Source organism: Panthera pardus, unplaced genomic scaffold, assembly GCF_024362965.1.
Source record: "Panthera pardus isolate Hobbes unplaced genomic scaffold, ASM2436296v1 HiC_scaffold_11, whole genome shotgun sequence".
NCBI lineage: Eukaryota > Metazoa > Chordata > Mammalia > Carnivora > Felidae > Panthera > Panthera pardus.
Window position 1 is genome coordinate 30,250,059 of NW_026526666.1, and position 6,939 is coordinate 30,256,997.

Consider the following 6,939-nt stretch of genomic DNA (forward strand, 5'->3'; position numbering starts at 1 on the left):
ATATTGAGCAATCAAACTCAGTGTCTCCTTTTTTCATGCCTTTGCAATGGGACACAGAATCCCATTGAAAAAGAATTATGTACAGAATCAAATTAATTCACATCCAACTTTACTCTCTTCCCACGTTTTAACAGGGGTGCACACCAGGCCCTTCAGAAGTTTTGTCCACAATCAATGGGCCACACTGCGGTGTCCACTAAATTAAATGAACCAGTGCAGAAGAATCTCTTGTGAGATATTAAAAGGGTGAAAGGCTGTTTAATTCAAATCCTTCCGTAGAGTCTTTTCACAGCCCCCTTTCCATAGTACAGTATAAATTATTAACTAACTCCTTTCATCTGAGATCAATTTACAAAACAGAAACAATTACCCCTTGTTAATGAGAGTGAACGCTTCTAATAATTATGAAAGTTGCGTTTGATTCGGTTTCCTCACAGGTCCTTGTTTACAATCTAATTTAGAGTTGCATCAAAGTGAAATAAAACAGGAATTCTCAGTTTGAGAAATGGCTGGTCTTAAATAAATGGGCTTCACATGTTAATGAGTGTTGCTTGAGGAATACATTCAAATATGGTTCATTGATACCTGCTTCCATTTCATTAATTTGACTCTTGGACGGGTGCTTGCAAATACCTAGGTTTCTCAGGGGGCTGCTTTTCAGTTTGGGGGTTTGGGAAGGTGTTCACGCCACTGGCTCTACAAATGGCGGGTAATTGTTGATGGACAGCCTTACTTCGAGGAGAAGAGGGAGAAAGGGCTTTACTGTGGCCTCCCGCCATGCTGAGTAGTTTGAGGCCTTAGGCAGGCTCCATGGGCTTAACTTTATCTTTCCCTTCAGAATCAGTGACGAATCCAAAAGGATAAAGGTAGACTTTAGACACCAAAGGAGCATTGCGACTCAAATAGAAAGGCAAATTTTCATCTCAATTGGATAAAGAGGGGGCAGAGGAAATGACTCAGATCAATGAAAGAAAAGGCCAAGTCTGAGGTAGGCCCAGCAGCTGGGTTTCTGCACCTGTCCAGCCCTCCTTCCCATGACTGGCCAACCCCCAGGCTCAACTATTATTTTGGTTTCTCAGGGTGTATTCAGAGAGGCGAACAGTGTTTGTGGAGCTTGAAGGGGAGAGGGAGGCAGTCATTGGAAGAGAAGGGAATGGTAACACAGGCCAGCAGAGGCCAGAGTACTTACTAGGAGGTCTTCCTTGTCTATGGGGGAAAATCCCAAGTAGGAAGAATTTCAGTAACCACCTCAATCATAGAAAAGTGACTTTATAGATGAAGCCTTACAAATCATCACTTTGTGGTAGGTTACAATAGCTCACTATGGGGAAAGGAAACAATATTATCTGAGGACCTAGAAATGATGAACATAGTAGACAGTAGTGGCCATCTAACTGCTTTGATAAGAGAACTTTATTTTAGAAGTGTTATTGCAGAAATTAAGTCCTTAAGTAACTCATTTTTTGTATAGATTTTACCAAAATCTCTTGTGAAGGAGCACCAGGGTATCATTTTAAGTATGCTGTATTTTTTTTCCTATACTTTAAAAAAAAATAAGCTTTTGATTTTTAGAATAGTTCTTGTGGAGATAGTACGGGAAGTTCCCATATACATCCTACCCAATTTCCCTCATTATTAACATCTTCCATTAGTATAGTACCTTTGTCACAATTAACCAGTATTGACACATTTTAAAAATTATTTTCAGCTTTTTTTAAGTTTGTTCATTTTATTTATTTATTTATTTATTTATTGAAAGCGAGAATGCGTGTGGGAGGGACAGGAAATTCAAAGCAAGCTCTGTGCTGATAGCAGTGAGCTTGATGTGTGGCTCAAACTCATGAACTGTGAAATCATGACCTGAGCTGATGTCAGACATTTAACCAACTGAGACACCCAGGTGCCCTAAGACTATAGCTTGCTCAGATTTTCTTGGATTTTCCCTGTTGTCTGTTCCAGGATCTAATCCAGGATACCACATTACATTTATTTGTCCTCCTGGATATAAGTTTCTTGATTTTGATGGCCTTGACACTTTTAAGTAGTGGTTGGATTTTTCAGGGAAAATCCTTTCATTTGTCTTATGTTGTTCCTATCATTAGATGGGGGTTACGGAATTTGGGGAGAAACACAGAGGTAAAGTGCCATTCTCATCACATCCTATCAAGTGTACGTTATCAAAGTGGTGTCACTATGGTTGTTAGCCTTGATCACCTGAGTGACGGTGTGTGTGTCCTTTCTCTGTTGTAAAGTGACTCCCCCCTCCCCCCCCCCCCCCCTTTGCATACTGTTCCTTTTGGAAGGAAGTCACTGTGCCCAGCCCACACTTAGGATGTGGGGAGTTATCTTCCACCACTAGGAGGGTGCAGATATCTATATAAATTACTTAGAATTCTTCTTTTTAAAAAAGATTTTAAGTAACCTCTACACCAATGTGGGGCTCGATATCAACCCCCGAGAGGAAGAGTCACATGCTGTACTGAGTGAGCCAGCTGGGCACCCCACATGACTGAGAATTCTTATGCCTGGAGTATTCTTCTTTTGTCCAACTTATTTATTTATTAATTTATTTACTTATTCATTTATTTACTTATTTTGAGAGCGAGAGAGAGAGAGCAAGCACATGTGCAGGGAAGGGGCTGAGAGAGAGGGAGAGCTAGAATTCCAAGCTGGCTCTGCACTGTCAGTGTGGAGCCCAACATGGGGCTCAAACCCATGAACTGGGAGATATGACCTGAGCTGAAGTCAAGAGTCAGACACTGAAGCAACTGAGCCACCTAGGTGCCCCAAAATTTGTGATCTTTTTTTTTTTTTTTTTTTTAATGTTTGCATATTTATTTTGGAAGAGAGACAGAGAGAGTGCATGGGGGCAAAGAGAGAAAGGGAGAGAGAATCCCAAGCAGACTGCGTGGAGTCTGATTTGGGGCTCAGTCTTACAAACCATGAGATCATGACATAAGCTGAAATCAAGAGTCAGATGCTTAACCAGCTGAGCCACCAAGGCACCCCTTTTTTCTAACTTCTTTATTCAGTCATTTATATCATTATTCATTTTATGCTTTGGGTTATAATCCAGTACTACTTTATTTGTTGGGTTGCTTAAATTGTTTTAGCTTTTGGGAGCTTTATCATTGGCTCCTGTGTCGCTTTGGCAAACTCCATTTTTTTTTTTTTTGAGTACTTCCTTACTTTCCCACATTGTAAGATGTTCCAGACTCATCTTGCATATTCTCTGTCCCAGCCAGCCCCATACTCAACCTGGAATCACTTATCCAAGAATCTCTGGTTTGTTGTATTAAAAAGTAGTATTAGAAACCAAGATCTGGGAGCTAAGCGTCCCTTATCTTTTTAAAATGTTGCACTGCATTAAGGAGATGAATTGTGAACTCTAGTAACATCCATTCATCTATCCAAACATTCACTGCAAAAATTTTTGGAAAGCTTACAATGTACCAGGCTCCGTGCTAATACTGGGAATAAAAAATAGAGCAATATTTGTTTATATAGAAGTTCTCAGTTGGCTAGTAGCAGGAGCTTAGGCCCCTACACAAATGCCATGATGAAATCTTATTTAATTTTATTTGACAAATAATTGTCATGCGCAGCAGAAATTGTGCTGAGTACTTGAGATACAAAGAGAAACATAGCCCAGTGGTTGCCTTCAAGGAATTTACATGTAAGTGAGGTGGGGATGGGGATCAGAGAACACATGTAAACAATCAAAATACAGTGCGGTCTGGGATGTGGAATCTACTCCCAGTAGATAGTTTGAGAGTGGGATAATGCATCCTTCCCCAAATAGCTTTCCAATGGACAATATCCAAGAGCAATACCTTAGTCCCCAAAGGTCTGTACTATCAATAAATCTAGCCGTAGTCTTTATTTTTATTTTTAAAGTTTATTTATTTTGTGAGGGTGAGTGTGCATCTGTATGTGCAAGCTGGGGAAAGGCAGAGAGAGAGGGAGATAGAGAATCCCAAGAAGGCTCCTTGCTGTCAGTGCAGAGCCCAGTGTGGGGCTCAATCCCACAAACCATGAGATCATGATCTGAGCCAAAATCCAGAGTCAGACACTTACCAAGTGAGCTGCCCAGGCACCCCTAGCTTTAGTCTTTCTTAGTGTCTGCTTTCTCATGTGTTAAAAAATTCTTCAGGATTTTACTCGTATAAAATGTTTGCCCTATCTCACCAATAGAACTGAGCTTGTATAGAATAATCCTTAACTTATCCCACAGACTGCTCTAGAAAGAGTGTCTGTGTCCAACTTTGAAGACTTTGTTCTTCTTGTCACTGCTGCCACCCCCTGGAGCTAGGACACATTACCGCCCCCTTCCTTGAAGCATTTTATATTGGGGCTAAGTTCCTTGCCTTTGTTCTATTTACTCAAGTATGGAACTGTCCAGTCTTGCAGGTTTGGAGACTGGATCTGCAGCTTGGATGTAAGTATTTATATGTAATGGAAAAAATTAATAGGTACGAAAAATGCTGTAACTTAGCCTGACTTTGTGCAGGATTGCTAGACTTGGAGTCATGTCATTTGGGTGTATAAATGGATGACTTTGGCCAAAGCTGTTGATGGCAGCAGTGAGTTTTCATAGTGTCCCCTCAGTCTCCCCCTTCTAGGTATGTGATCTTGGATAAGTTGTTCAATATTTCAGACTCTCAGTTTTCACATTTGTAAGGAGTGGGAGTATGACAGCTTTGCTAACTTCTTCTTGGGGCTGTTGTGACTATCCAGTGAGTTAATGGATGGGAAATCATTTTTCCTAATGAAGAGTGTGATAATAATAGTACTACTAATAATTATTTTTGTCATCAAAATATTCATTGAGTTTATAAGCACATAACTTTGGAGCTAGATAGACCTGAGTTTAGTGCTTCATTCTGTGTCCTTGAGCAAGTTATTTACTGTCTGAATCTCAATCTCCTCATCTAGTAAAGGAGTGATAGTATCAATTTTAGAAAGGGTGCCAACATATGTGATTGTATACTTGGTGTTACAGATGCATGTTTGTGTCCTCCCAGGATTCCTATGTTGAAACCCTAATCTCCAGTAGGATGGTATTAGGAGGTGGGGGCTTTGAGAGGTAACCACCAGGTCATGAGGGTGGAGCCTCCATGATAGGCTCAGTGTCCTCAACAGAAGGGCAAGAGATCCACCTTCTTTCTTTCTTGCATGTGAAGACACAGCAAGAACATGGGTCTTTGCAACTCAGAAGAGGGTTCTCCCCAGAATCTGTACTATGTTGATGTTGCCATCTCAGATTTTTACCTTCCATTACTGTGAGAAGTGAGTTTCTGTTGTTTAAGCCACTCAGTATATGGTATTGTGTTAATAGCAGCCGAGCTAAGACTCTTGGACTAAGGTTATTTATTGTCCTTATCTAAACAACACTGATGACAGGATTCACACCTAAGAGAGGCATTAAAAGACGTAATTTCTGTGAAGATTAAATGATATAATTGATTCACTCCTTTAAATATTTATTGCTATTTTCTAGGTGCTAAAGAATATCAGTGGGGAATAAAGCACACAAAAATTCCTATCTTTAGGGAGCTAACATTCTGGAAGTGGTGGATGATATACAATAAAAGAAAATTAACAAGTCCTGTATGTAGACTATTAGGTAGTAGTAGGTGTGTTATGGACAAGGATTAAGCAGAAGCGGGGATTTCTGATTTTAAGTAGGGCGGTCAAGGAAGGCCTCACTGAAGGAGGTGGTCTTGCGTAGTGACCTGAAGGAGGTGAAGGTGAGAATCAGAAGACTCCCTGGGGAAGAGCTTATGGGGCAGAGGGAAGAACAAATATAAAGGCCTGAGATGAGCATTGACAGCAGGCCTGGCTGATCTTGAGCTTTGTAATTAAGGCAGGACACTGATGGGGCAGTCTGTGTTCAAGACTGGGTTCTGATTCCTTTTTTTAAATTTTTTTTAATGTTTATTTTTGAGAGAGAGAGGGAGAGAGACCACAAGTGGCGGAAGGGCACAGAGAGAGACAGAGACACAATATGAAGCAGGTTCCAGGGTCTGAGCTGCCAGCACAGAGCCTGACATGAGGCTGGAACTCACAAGCTGTGAAATCATGACCTGAGCCGAAGTCGAATGCTTAACTGACTGAACCACCCAGGCGCCTCAGTTCTGCTTTCTTCTTAGAATGCTGATCCCAAGCCACTGGCTCTAAATTGATTTAGGATACTCTACCAAACTTGCACCATTAGCTGGCCACACAGACTGCCACGTATTTTACCCTAAGCCTGTTCATGATGGCACAGTCCATCTGGGCTGGCTTGGTTTTAAACTGAAAATAAGACCCTGGCCCACCTCTTTTAACTTGCAAAATCTAAGAACCCTACCCAACCAACCAAAAATGCTCATCATGCTTTAGGATGAGATTCTTGGCCTCTTTCCCTCAAATTAGAGACTGAGAATGCATGCATACCCCTGGAGGCGGAGGTGTGGGGGAAGAGCTTGCAGTGGCATTCCAAGCTTGAATTTTCCTGAAACCTTGAGTTTCTCTTAACAATGAGTGCAAAATTTACAGTATGCCTGTTATATTTTTGTAAAAGAGTAAACTTTGGAAACCATGAACACTCCAAAAATAAGCTATATTTATCCTGAAGCTTGATATCCCCCTTAGTACCCTGCTGTGTACCCTGTGGGTACCCCATCTTGAGAAATACAGAAAATTGGGCTATACTAAGTAGAATTATCTTGGTTTTGAGGTTAAATATTCTGTTCAAACTATATTAGATCCACGAATCTTGCAAGTGCAAATTTGCATGCAAATTGTCACCTGTGCCTAATTTCCTTGTAGTCATGTTGTCTCTAAGATACAGATTCCCAAAGTAGTTAAGCATTGCCTCTTTTTGCTTCATGTTTGCTTTCCTCCCTTCCTTCCCTTCCTTCCCTTCCTTCCCTTCCTTCCTAAATTGAAATATAT